Source organism: Salmo salar, chromosome ssa25, assembly GCF_905237065.1.
Source record: "Salmo salar chromosome ssa25, Ssal_v3.1, whole genome shotgun sequence".
Lineage (NCBI taxonomy): Eukaryota > Metazoa > Chordata > Actinopteri > Salmoniformes > Salmonidae > Salmo > Salmo salar.
The window spans coordinates 29,839,514-29,853,267 of NC_059466.1; the positions used below are offsets into that span (position 1 = coordinate 29,839,514).

Below are 13,754 nucleotides of genomic sequence, written 5' to 3' on the forward strand. Positions count from 1 at the left end.
CGCACTGTATCTGTTTTACAATCATCCATACAAATGATTAACTTGTGGAATAAGCACATAAAGAAAGGGGGGCTGTGGTTCCATCAAAAATAAGGTGAGAAAAAAAGGACATGGGTCTAAAACAATGTGGGTTTGGTAGGATATGTATGAAGATAGGCTAATTTGCTCAGTCACTTGGGCATTGACTTTGGCAAGCTGTGACAATGTCTTGGAGCTAGTGTCTCCTCTTCCTGACACAAACAACAAAGCTTAGCAGAATAGTTATCGCCACCATCATAGTCAGTGGAACTGAAAGCACAACTAGGCCGACTCTGCCTCTGCCTGGCTCAGGTACCCAGACTGAGGTGGGAGACAGTGCAGGTGTAGTTGTGTCTCTCTCTCAGTTCCTCTGTAATGACCTCCAGACTCTTCCTCAGCTAGTACGCCCAGTCTCCATTGGGTGGCAGCTGCCCACCTGTCAGCTCCTGTTCTGCTATTGGCTGGCTGTCTCTCAGCAGGGTCAGGTTGGTGTGTCGTGGGTTGAAACCAAACACCAGACAGCTCACCTGGAGCCCTCCAGACTTCGCTTTCTTTATGAGCCTGATTCTGGGACGCACTTTACGCATCACAATGTTCTTTTCTCTCTCCAGGAAAATATTCAATGTTTTTATGCAAAGGGGAAGGTAAACGTGCGCATAAAGCATTTTCACATATTCTAGCTTCACCTCATCCCATGCTAACTGTGGGTTTCCAGTATAGTATGTATTCTGAGTCATATTATAGCACATCCCATCTGCAACAATCTTATTGAAAGTGCTTCTGGACAGAATTAGGACCAGTTTATCATTGTCCAACATCTCACAGCAAGCCATTCTCTGCTGTACATGAATACCTTCGGTGAAATGAAAGAGTTGTTTTAGATCATATGATCTGCCTTTCATGCTGAAGGACATGGCTCCAAACACAGAAGCAATGTCCAGAACAATCCCCATCTCTTTTTCATCTAGGGCATTGTGTCCCCTGTAAACAAACTGTCTCTCGTAGTAACCAACTTCAATATCATCCAGCAACAAAAGAACAGTATATTCCGGGAAAGGCGTATCTCCTATGATGTATGTTGCAAAAGCCCACAGAGAATGTGATCCCGAACCTGAAAGACGGTGAGAACCATATCAGTTAAGATTTTCACAGTGATCTGAAAACCTTATACTCTCTCTCTTTTTATTTTATTTTATTTCACCTTTATTTAACCAGGTAGGCTAGTTGAGAACAAGTTCTCATTTACAACTGCGACCTGGCCAAGATAAAGCAAAGCAGTTCGACACATACAACAACACAGAGTTACACATTGAATAAACAAACATACAGTCAATAATACAGTAGAAAAAGTCTATATACAGTGTATGCAAATGAGGTAAGATAAGGGAGGTAAGGCAATAAATAGGCCATGGTGGCGAAGTAATTACAATATACCTTTAATGGCTGACTTGAAAATGTTTGGTAGGACAGACCAGGGTTGGTTGTCACACTTTTTACTCTGTGTATTTTACACAGAGATAGATAGAGGACTCATCTTTGTATCTGTGCCATTATAGCATATGTGACAGCCTCAATGACGTTGCCCATGCTATCTACATTTTAAAGTACAACATTTTCTTAATTGGCTGATTTCTCCCAACTCATAGGAATCCCCAACCAGTTGACTACTTTAAAATGATGGAAGCCTTCGGAAAGCATCCAGACACCTCAACTTTTTTCAAATTTTGTTAGGTTACAGCCTTATTCTAAAATTGATTCAATTGTTTTTTTTACCCCTCATCAATCTACACACAATACTTCATAATGACAAAGCATTGTCGATTTATGAGGGGGAAAAAACTTTACTCAGTACTTTGTTGAAGCACCGTTGGCAGCATTTACAGCCTCGAGTCTTCTTGGGTATGATGCTACAAGCTTGGCACTCCTGTTTTGGGGACTTTCTCCCATTCTTCTCTGCAGATTCTCTCAAGCTCTGACAGGTTGGATGGGGAGCGTTAGTGCACAGCTATTTTCAAGCCTCTCCAGAGATGTTCGGTCGGGTTCAAGTCCAGGCTCTGGCTGGGCCACTCGAGGATATTCAGAGACTTGACCCGATAGATACCTTATTTATATAAGCTTTCAGACCCTTTGTTATGAGACAAGAAATTGAGCTCAGGTGCATCCTCTTTCCATTGATCATCCTTGAGATGTTTCTACAACTTGATTGGAGTCCACCTGTGGTAAATTCAATTGATTGGACATGATTTGGAAGGGCAGAAACCTATCTATATGAGGTCCCACAGTTGACAGTGCACGTCAGAGCAAAAACCAAGTGGCTTTGGGAATGTCTTTGAATAGCCCAGCCAGACCCCGGACTTGAACCCGATCGAACATCTCTGGAGAGACCTGAAAATAGCTGTGCAGCAACGCTCTCCATCCAACCTGACAGAGCTTGAGAGGATCTGCATAAAATAATGGGAGAAACTCCCCAAATACAAAAGTGCCAAGCTTTTATTGTCAAACCCAAGAAGACTCAAGGCTATAATTGCTGCCAAAGGTGCTTCAACAAGGTACTGAGTAAAGTTTTTTCCCCCTCATCAATCGACAGACAATACCCCATAATGACAAAGCAAAAACAGGTTTTTAAAAAACAGAAATATTATAATATTCAGACCGAATACTTATGTTAATATAATATTTCAGTTTTTTAAAAACCAGTTTTTGCTATGTCATTATGGGGTATTGTCTGTCGATTGATGAGGGGAAAAAAGCTATATAATACATTTTAGAATAAGGCTGTAACCTAACAAAATGTGGGAAAAGTAATGGGGTCTGAATACTTTCCGAAGGCACCAAATGTGCTAGGGAGGGCACTGATCACAGCAGACGAACTCTCCAGGGCTCCAAATAAACATCCATTAACCTCTATAGTATTGGTGTCACCCCGCGGGACGGTTGAGCTAACGTAGGCTAATGTGATTAGCATGAGGTTTTAAGTAACCAAAAAAATTCCCAGGACATAGACATATCTGATATGGGCAGAAAGCTTAAATTCTTCTTAATCTAAGTGCACTGTCCAATATACAGTAGCTATTACAGTGAAAGAATAACATGCTATTGTTTGAGGAGAGTGCACAATTATGAACTTGAAAATGTATTAATAAACCAATTAGGCACATTTGGGCAGTCTTGATACAGCATTTTGAACAGATATGCAATGGTTAATTAGATCAGTCTAAAACTTTGCACATACATTTCTGCCATCTAGTGGCCAAAATCTAAATTGCACCTGGGCTGGAATAATACATTATGGCTTTTGTTTTGCATTTCAAAGATGATGGTACATTTTGTTTTTAAACACATGTTTTCTTCTTTGTATTATCTTTTACCAGATCTAATGTGTTATATTCTCCTACATTAATTTCACATTTCGACGAACTTTCCTTTCAAATGGTCTCAAGAAAATGCATATCCTTGCTTCAAGTCCTGAGCTACAGGCAGTTAGATTTGGGTATGTAATTTTAGGAGAAAAAATTAATAAAAGGGGCGGGTCCTAAAGCGGTTTTAACAGAGGAGGAGCAATCTCTAGACTAGAGGGTGAGGAACAGGTGTCCATTAATGCAGTAAGAGACAGCCTATACCTGCATCTCAGACCAAACTGCAACATATTGCAGAGGAGCAACAGAGAGATCCCATCTGCCGACAGATGGTACAGCAGTGCAAGAAGGGATGGCCCAGGCAGGAGGAACTGCCTAAGCTACTGAAGCCCTGTTGAGTGGACCGAAATGACTTCCACTACAACCGGAAATGCTAGACAGAGTGCATGAGGGACACATGGGAATAACAAAATGCAGACTGAGGGCTCCGCAGTCGGTGTGGTGGCTTGGTCTGAGTACTCAGATTGCCAAGCTGGTGGCCCAGTGTGAGGTGTGTGCAAAATGTCAACCTTGTCATCCCGAACCAATGATGGTAATAGAGCTGCCAAAACGGCCAGGGCAAAAGGTAGGGGCAGATATGTTCTATTGGAAAAATGGCACTTATCTGCTAGTGGTACATTGAAATAGCAAAGATAAGTAAGAAAGCGCCAACATATATGGCAGCTCTGTTTCTAGCTCCTAAGCAACTTTGCAGTATTTTGTTTTTTTGTGTGTTATTTCTTACATTATTAGCCCTGAATTTTTGGTTTTGTTATTACATACAGCCGGAAATAACTTTTGGATATCAGAGCGACGGTAACTCACCAGCATTACGACCAGGAATACGACTTTCCTGAATTGGATCCTTTGTTCGTACCCCCCAGGGTAATTTAACTTATTCCAGAGGCTGCTCCAAAACACAGCCGGTGGAGAAAAGGTATTCGGAGTGGACTTCTAGTCCGACTCAGGAGGCATGCACACCATCCACCGTTTCAAAGTATATTACTTCAGTCTCTGGATTATAAAGTAGACGAGCTCAGGGTGAGGATCTCCTTCCAGAGAGACATCAGGGATTATAACATACCCTGTTTCATAGAAATATGTCTCTCTCGGGATATACTGTCCCCGTCCATACAGCTATCTGCAGAGGTGTGGACTCGAGTCACATGACTTGGACTCGAGTCAGACTCGAGTCACAAATACTTGCAACTCGACTTTGACTTTAACACCAATGACTCGTGACTTGACTTGGACTTGAGCCTTATGACTCGACCTGACTTGATACCCTCCCCAAGCCAAAATATAAAAAATGATGCTATTTTAAAAAGTGTGCAGCGCATCAACTCTTCATTTAACGGATTACAGTTTGAATCGGATAGCAGCCAATCAAATTGTGCCAGCTGAGAAAGAGTTGTTCGTGGCAGTGCAGAGGAACGTTGGCGGGTGAATTCAGATGGAGCCCTTGGAAAGATGATACCCAAAATTATTATTTTCGGATATAAAGACAATGCTGCAAAAAACGGACTGCAACTTGCAAAACATGCGGGAAGAAAATTACAGACGGAGGCGCAACAATTTCCAACTTTGTTCGACATTTGAAGCTGCACAAAGAACAGTAAGTCATGGCCAATATAGCCGACAACTATATATTTTATTACTTTACTGGTGTATCGTAGGCTAACGTAACGTTAAATCAATGAGCCTCCACACAGTCAGTCAGTGCGGGAACGTGATCATTGCACCCAATATTGAGCTAAACTGGCTAGGCAGTTTGTAGCCTAAATCCTGCCTGATGTTACTGCTGTTCCTAAAACCATTGACATATGTTAGCCTACTGTAACCACGCTGTGTGTGTGTGTGTGTGTGTGTGTGTGTGTGTGTGTGTGTGTGTGTGTGTGTGTGTGTGTGTGTGTGTGTGTGTGTGTGTGTGTGTGTGTGTGTGTGTGTGTGTGTGTGTGTGTTAAGGTTGGGCGATTGTGTACAAGCCTACATCACCCGATTGCGCCCCATAGCGATAGTCGATCACTATTGGGAGGTGTCTGTCTTTTTCATGGCTACCCATGTATTTCCATGGAAATATAACGTTTATTTGGAAAGTAATAAATATATAGATATTTTTAAAAGCATTCATGATTTGTGTGAATGTAATATACTATTACTCTTGTTAAAAATATGAAATGGTATTACAATTGATTAAGAGCACATTACGACTTGTTTAGGACTCGAAACTCAAAGTTTAGGACTTGAGACTTGACTTGATACTTGACGGTCTTGACTTGAGACTTGACTCGGACTTGCCTGTCTTGAGTGCTAAGACTTGAGACTTACTTGTGACTTGTAAAACAATGACTTGGTCCCACCTCTGGATATCTGAGTTCTCCGTACATCGCGCATACAGGAATAAAGAACTCTCCGGGAAGAAGGGCCGGGGTGTATGTTTCATGATTAACTACGCATGGTGGGATTGTGATAACATACAGAAACTCAAGTCCTTTTGTTCACCTGACCTAGAATACCTGACAATCAAATGCCGACCGTATTACCTCCGAAGATAATTATATAGTCACAGCCGTGTATATTACCCCTCACAGTTAGAAAGAACAAGCCTGAGCTCCCCCTGCAGTCCTCGCAACAAGCGGGAGTGAGGCCTTCTCATCAAAGTTTGCCTTCACCCCCACCACCACTCTAGATTCATACCTCCCAAAGAGGAACAAGAATGTGGTCCGCCTGAGCACACTGCACAAAACGGCTGAGATCAGTGATTGTGAGGACAGGAAGCCAGCCCCCCCCCCCCCAAGAAGGACTGTAAAAGAATATATAATTTTGTTGCCAAAATAGTTCAATACTGTTTCCCTTCAATAAAATGCATTCTAAACCACTTTCTGCACATTTCTGCTACTTTCTTAGGCTATACAAGTGCTATCTCTTGCAAAAAAGGGTTTACTCCTATGCAGTACCTTTGGAAATAATAATAATAATAAAGCTCTACTTTAGTAAAGAAAACAAGGATGACAGGTGTGTTGTAATCAAAGCGAGTGGTGTCCACTGATCAGTCTTTCTTCAAAGTAAAGAGGAAAAACGCAGATATTCACAAAGTTTGTGATGAATCACAGGTTGTTTCTTCATGCAAAATAGATCTGGGGTTTAAAATTCAATTAAGCTGCTTTATTTTAGGGGTTTAGTGAAGGCGGGTCAGTATACAGAACGTTAAGACTACACAAGGGTCAAGCGTGTTAACCCTTGCAAGGCTGCCGGCGCAGACGGCATCCCTAGCCGCGTCCTCAGATCATGCGCAAACCAGCTGGCTGGAGTGTTTACGGACATATTCAATCTCTCCCTATCCCAGTCTGTGGTCCCCACTTGCTTCAAGATGTCCACCATTGTTCCAGTAACCAAGAAAGCAAAGGTAACTGAGCTAAATAACTATCGCCCCATAGCACTCACTTCTGTCATCATGAAGTGCTTTGAGAGGCTAGTTAAGGATCATATCACCTCTACCTTACCTGACACCCTAGACCCACTTGAATTTGCTTACCGCCCCAATAGATCCACAGACAATGCAATTGCCATCGCACTGCACACTGCCATATCCCATCTGGACAAGAGGAATACATATGTAAGAATGCTGTTCATTGACTACAGCTCAGCATTCAACAGCATTGTACCCTCCAAGCTCATCATTAAGCTTGGGGCCCTGGGTCTGAACCACACCCTGTGCAACTGGGTCCTGGACTTCCTGACAGGCCACCCCCAGGTGGTGAAGGTAGGAAACTACACCTCCACTTCGCTGATCCTCAACACAGGGGCCCCACAGGGGTGCGTTCTTAGCCCTCTCCTGTACTCCCTGTTCACCCATGACTGCGTGGCAATGCACGCCTCCAACTCAATCATCAAGTTTGCAGACGACACAACAATGGTAGGCCTGATTACCAACAATGACGAGACAGCCTACAGGGAGGAGGTGAGGGCCCTGGGAAAGTGATGCCAGAAAAATAACCTCTCACTCAACATCAACAAAACAAAGGAGCTGATCGTTGACTTCAGGAAACAGCAGAGGGAGCACGCACATATCCACATCAACGGCACCGCAGTGGAGAAGGTAAAGAGCTTCAAGTTCCTTGGCGTACACATCACTGACGATCTGAAATGGTCCACCCACACAGACAGTGTGGTGAAGAAGGCGCAACAGCGCCTCTTCAACCTCAGTAGGATGAAGAAATTTGGCATGGACCCTAAAATCCTCACAAACTTTTACAGATGCACAATTGAGAACATCAGTATCACCGCCTGGTACGGCAACTGCGCCGCCCACAGTTGCAGGGCTCTCCAGAGGGTGGTCCGGTCTGCCCAACGCATCACTGGAGGCAAACTACATGCCCTTCAGGACACCTACAGCACCCAATGTCACAGGAAGGCCAAAAAGATCATCATGGACAGCAACCACCCGAGCCACTGCCTGTTCACCCCGCTATCATCCAGAAGGTGAGGTCAGTACAGATGCATCAAAGCTGGGACCGAGTGACTGAAAAACAGCTTCTATCTCAAGGCCATCAGACTGTTAAATAGCCATCACTAGCCGGCTTCCACACGGTTATGCAACCCTGCACCTTAGAGGCTGCTGCCCTATATACATAGACTTGGAATCACTGGCCACTTTAACAATGGAACACTAGTCACTTTAATAATGTTTAAATAATGTTTACATACTGCTTTACTCATCTCATATGTATATACTGTATTCTATTCTACTGTATTTTAGTCAACGCCACTCCGACATTGCGCGATCTGATATTTATATGTTTCTTAATGCCATTCTTTTACTTTTAGATTTGTGTGTATTATTGTAAATTGTTAGATACTACTGCACTGTTGGAGCTAGGAACACAAGCATTTTGCTACACCCGCAATAACATCTGTTAAATATGTGTATGTGACCAATAAAATCCGATTCTTTCCAGGCAAGTGGTCGATGAGGGCCTGGTTACAGATAACGCTCCCCAGTTCTCTGCGAGCTCCTTTTCTGCTTTTGCCACAGAATATGACTTCTCCTCCCTCCTCCTCCCTCCCTCCTCTCTCCATACCTCCTCCCTCCCTCCTCCCTCTCTTCCTACCATGCACAGAGCAACGGTGAGGAAGAGAGAGGTGTGGAAACAAGTCAAGGGACTTCTGAAAAGAAAAGGATGCATACAGGGCTCTGTTAGCTTACAAAGTCACACCGCTGCATCATGGGCCGTCACCTGCCGAGCTCCTGATGGGCAGGAGGCTGCGCTCCCCATTGCCTGTCTCGCCGGCTCAGTTTAAACCCCAATGGCCTAACAGGAAGGTCTTCGCTGAGAGGGACAAATGGCTGAAACAAACACAAACTGGAGACATTAATTGCAGACAGCGTGCTACTGAGAGGCCAGAGCTGACAGAAGATCAACGTGTGTGGATTACAAACTCAAAGACACCAGCAACAGTGCTGAGAAAAGCGGATGCCCTACGTGGTGGACACAGGTTCAGAAGAGGCATGGAGGATCAAAAAACACCTCAGAGGTCTTCCCGATCTAACAACCACACAGGCTGAGGTGACCACAGACAACGCACAGAAAGGGGGGGGAGAGAGAATGCTCACAGAGCCACAAGCTCGCCCAAAAAGGGATATGAATCCACCAGAGTGGCTGAAAGACTATGTTACGTGAATAGAATACATACTGTTGGGGAACATTCCCAGCAAAAAGAGACTGTACCTAAGTTAACACAAAGGAGTTCAGACTATTTCATTTCATGCTTTCATTATGTTTCAGGATGTGAAGTAACATGTTAAAGAGAATAATACTGGTTTCCAAATTGCATTTCAGTTATGCTTCAGGGGTTATGCATGTTGAGTTCTTGTCCATCGGCGAGGGAAAGATGTAGTAGGATGTTCCTTGTGGGTATCTGTAAAATAAAATAAAAATGTTAAGTTTGCTGATAAAATACGAAATGCCCTTAAATTGCAAACTTTTTGCAGATCTAATCAATTTTCCACGTTGACATCATCACATTGATCAGTTTGGTTGAAATTGCGGACCTGGACAAATCTGGGCTAAATTCGTTAGATTGGCAGGCTGGCTCTGCTTGTGTATTCCTGTTGCGTGGCAGCTTTCTTTATCTGTTGAATATGCAGGCTGTCTGTTTTGACATGGAGCCGAAGGAGCACTGACAGAACCTCCTTAGTGAACCGCTCTCAGCTTGACACGACTGGGCTGCATGGTCTCGCTCTGTGTGTGTGTTCATTCTCGCTCTGCTCTGGTCGGTGGGTCAAGGGGTGGTGTCTGCGTGTGTGTGCGCGCGTATGGACTTGGACTCCACAGTCCGAACACACACACACCGGCTCTCAACTATAAAAGCCCACGGCTGCCTTACCCCCTCCTCACCCCGTCCGCCTGTGTCACACAGCCATCCATCACAGCCCCCTCTCTCCCCCATCCCGCTCCACCCTCCCTCCCACCCCTCTCCACCATCTCCAAGGAACTCATAATGTTTTGGTGCCATTTTTCTCTGTCCACTCAGTCAGGCTGTGGTTGGCTGTAATAGAAGTGACAGTTTGTGTCTTTAGAGTGTAATGAAGAGCCCTGCCTGTAGTGCCTGGGTCTATCAGCCGTAGCAGCAGACACTCTACTCTGCCTGTTTCTCTCTGCTCCTCACTCAGCAGTAGTGGCAGCGTTGAAGTTGTTTCAGCTTAGATTGAGATGCACTTTAGTCTCCTCAAACAGCTTGTGTCTAACATCATGGTAGGCTACACTTCCTCTCTAAATGAAGAGGCTCAGGTAGATGGAGGAATAGAAGCAGCCCTTCTGGTAGACAGTACACTGCTGTGAGTCGTAAAGCAGTGTGTTTTATACTGTTAAGAGTTGAGACAGTAGCATACTTGTAGTGTCTTTTAATGCTTCAGTAAATATACTCTCCTACCTTTCCTCTCCTTCTCTCTCTCTCAATTTCAATTTTCAATTTATGGGCTTTATTGGCATGGGAAACATATGTTTACATTGCCAAAGCAAGTGAAATCGATAATAAACAAAAGTGAAATAAACAATAAAACAAAATTTGACAGTAAACATAACACTCACAAAAGTTCCAAAAGAATAAAGACATTTCAAATGTCATATTATGTGCAAATAGTTAAAGTACAAAAGAGAAAATAAATCAACATAAATATGGGTTGTATTTACAATGGTGTTTGTTCTTCACTGGTTGCCCTTTTCTTGTGGCAACAGGTCACACATCTTGCTGCTGTGATGGCACACTGTGGTATTTCACCAAATAGATATGGGAGGTTATCAAAATGCGGTTTGTTTTCAAATTCTTTGTGGGTCTGTGTAATCTGAGGGAAATATGTATATTTAATATAGCCATACATTTGGCAGGAGGTTAGGAAGTGCAGCTCAGTTTCCAACTCATTTTGTGGGCAGTGTGCACATAGCCTGTCTTCTCTTGAGAGCCAGGTCTGCCTTCAGCAGCCTTTCTCAATAGCAGGGCTATGCTCACTGAGTCTGTACATAGAAAGATTTCCTTCATTTTGGGTCAGTCACAGTGGTCAGGTATTCTGCTACTGTGTACTCTCTGTTTAGGGCCAAATAGCATTCTAGTTTTCTCAATTTATTTTTATTCTTTCCAATGTGTCAAGCAATTATCTTTTTGTTTTCTCATGATTTGGTTGGGTCTAATTGTGTTGCTGTCCTGGGGCTCTGTGGGGTCTGTTTGTGTTTGTGAACAGAGCCCCAGGACCAGTTTGCTTAGGGGACTCTTCTCCGGGTTCATCTTTCTGTAGGTAATGGCTTTGTTATGGAAGGTTTGAGTATCGCTTCCTTTTTTGTGGTTGTAAAATTTAACACCTAATTCTGCTCTGCATGCATTATTTGGTGTTTTACGTTGTACACAGATTATATTTTTGTAGAATTCTCAATTATTGGTTGGTGAGCGGACCCCAGACCTCACAAACATCAAGGGCATTGGGTTCTATAACTGATTCAAGTATTTTTTGCCAGATCCTAATTGCTATTTTGAATTTTATGTTCCTTTTGATGGCAGAGAAGGCCCTTCTCTCAGATCGTTCACAGCTTTGTGGAAGTTACCTGTGGCGCTGATGTTTGGGCCAAGGTATGTATCGTTTTTTGAGTGCTTTAGGGCAACGGTGTCTAGATGAAATTTATAGTTGTGGTCCTGGCAACTGGACCTTTTTTTGAACACCATTATTTTGGTTTTACTGAGATTTACTGTCAGGGCCCAAGTCTGGCAGAATCTGTGCAGAAGATCTAGGTGCTGCTGTAGGCCCTCCTTGGTTGGTGACAGAAGCACCAGATCATCAGCAAACAGTAGACATTTGACTTCAGATTCTAGTAGGGTGAGGCCGGTTGCTGCAGACCGTTCTAGTGCCCTCGCCAATTCGTTGATATATATGTTGAAGAGGGTGGGGCTTAAGCTGCATCCCTGTCTCACCCCATGGCCCTGTGGAAAGAAATGTGTGTTTTCTTTGCCAATTTTAACCGCACACTTGTTGTTTGTGTACATGGATTTTATAATGTTGTATGTTTTTCCCCCAACACCACTTTCCATCAATTTGCATAGCAGACCCTCATGCCAAATTGAGTCAAAACCTTATTTGACTCAGCGAATTTGACATTTGCTCACTACATTGTTTTTGCTGAGGAAATGTACGAGTCTGCTGTTAATGACAATACAGAGGATTTTCCCAAGGTTGTTATTGACGCATATCCCACGGTAGTTATTGGGGTCAAATTTGTCTCTACTTTTGTGGATTGGGGTGATCAGTCCTTGGTTCTAAATATGGGTTCTATAATTGATTCAAGTATTTTTAGCCAGATCCTAGTTGGTATGTCAAATTTTATGTTCCTTTTAATGGCATCGAAGGCCCTTGCCTTGTCTCTCAGATCATTCACAGCTTTGTGGAAATTCTCGTTCGCTCGCTCTCTCCTGGGTTCTCTGATCAATTGTCAGTTTGTCTCAGCAGAGCCATGACCCTGTCCTGTCTGTACCCCCCCTAGCCCTTTCTGACCCCCCAGAGCAGTCAGACCCCTGCAGGACTTTAGTAATTATGGATGGACTGGTGCTTAACACCCCCCCCCCCCATCTCCCTCCTTCCAACCTCTCCCCCTGAGAGGGTACAGCAGACCCCACACTGTGTGATTGGAACAACTCTTCTTAGCAGGGGGCTTAATCACAAATACACACAATCCACTGATTGTAGTGTTAATCAGTCAGCGTGTACTAACCTGAACAGCCAGGGGTCTTTTCTTAGGTTGGTATTCTTGACATTGAATATCATTTTCTTATGAGAAATTAGCCTAATTGACTTTCGTTTCATTGTTAAATCGGTTAATTGTAATTGCTGTTGACTACAATAAGGTCGACCAAGATTGTACCAGCAGGCCGATGTTTAATTTACACATTGAAACTTAACATTATCTTACATTTACATTTTAGTCATTTAGCAGACGTTCTTATCCAGAGCGACTTACAGAAGTGAATGCATACATATCATACATTTTTACAATTTTTATTTATTTTGTACTGGCCCCCCCGTGGGAATCGAACCCACAACCCTGGCGTTGCACACACCATGCTAGCATTGCAAACACCATGCTCTACCAACTGAGCCACAGGGAAGAGAATGGTAGTGAATTAGACTGAAATCTAAAGACTCACTTTTGTTGGTACAGCATCACTAGGCTACATCGTTCACCCCATTACCCAGTATGGTTACATCGTTCATCACGTTACCCAGTATGGTTACATCGTTCACCCGTTACCCAGTATGGCTACATCGTTCACTCCATTACCCAGTATGGCTACATCGTTCACCCGTTACCCAGTATGGCTACATCGTTCACTCCATTACCCAGTATGGTTACATCGTTCACCCCATTACCCAGTATGGTTACATCGTTCACCCCGTTACCCAGTATGGTTACATCGTTCACCCCGTTACCCAGTATGGCTACATCGTTCACCCCATTACCCAGTATGGCTACATCGTTCACCCGTTACCCAGTATGGCTACATCGTTCACTCCATTACCCAGTATGGCTACATCGTTCATCACGTTACCCAGTATGGTTACATCGTTCACCCCATTACCCAGTATGGCTACATCGTCACCCCGTTACCCAGTATGGCTACATCGTTCACCCCGTTACCCAGTATGGCTACATCGTTCACCCCATTACCCAGTATGGCTACATCGTCACCCCGTTACCCAGTATGGCTACATCGTTCACCCCGTTACCCAGTATGGTTACATCGTTCACCCCGTTACCCAGTATGGCTACATCGTCACCCCATTACCCAATATGGCTACAT

At 43.7% G+C, this 13,754-nt stretch overlaps 1 pseudogene; it reads right to left on the bottom strand.

Annotated features, from left to right (window-relative positions):
• On the bottom strand, window positions 1–9,863 carry LOC106586536 (class I histocompatibility antigen, F10 alpha chain-like; annotated as a pseudogene).
• Window positions 9,864–13,754: the final 3,891 nt, after the last annotated feature.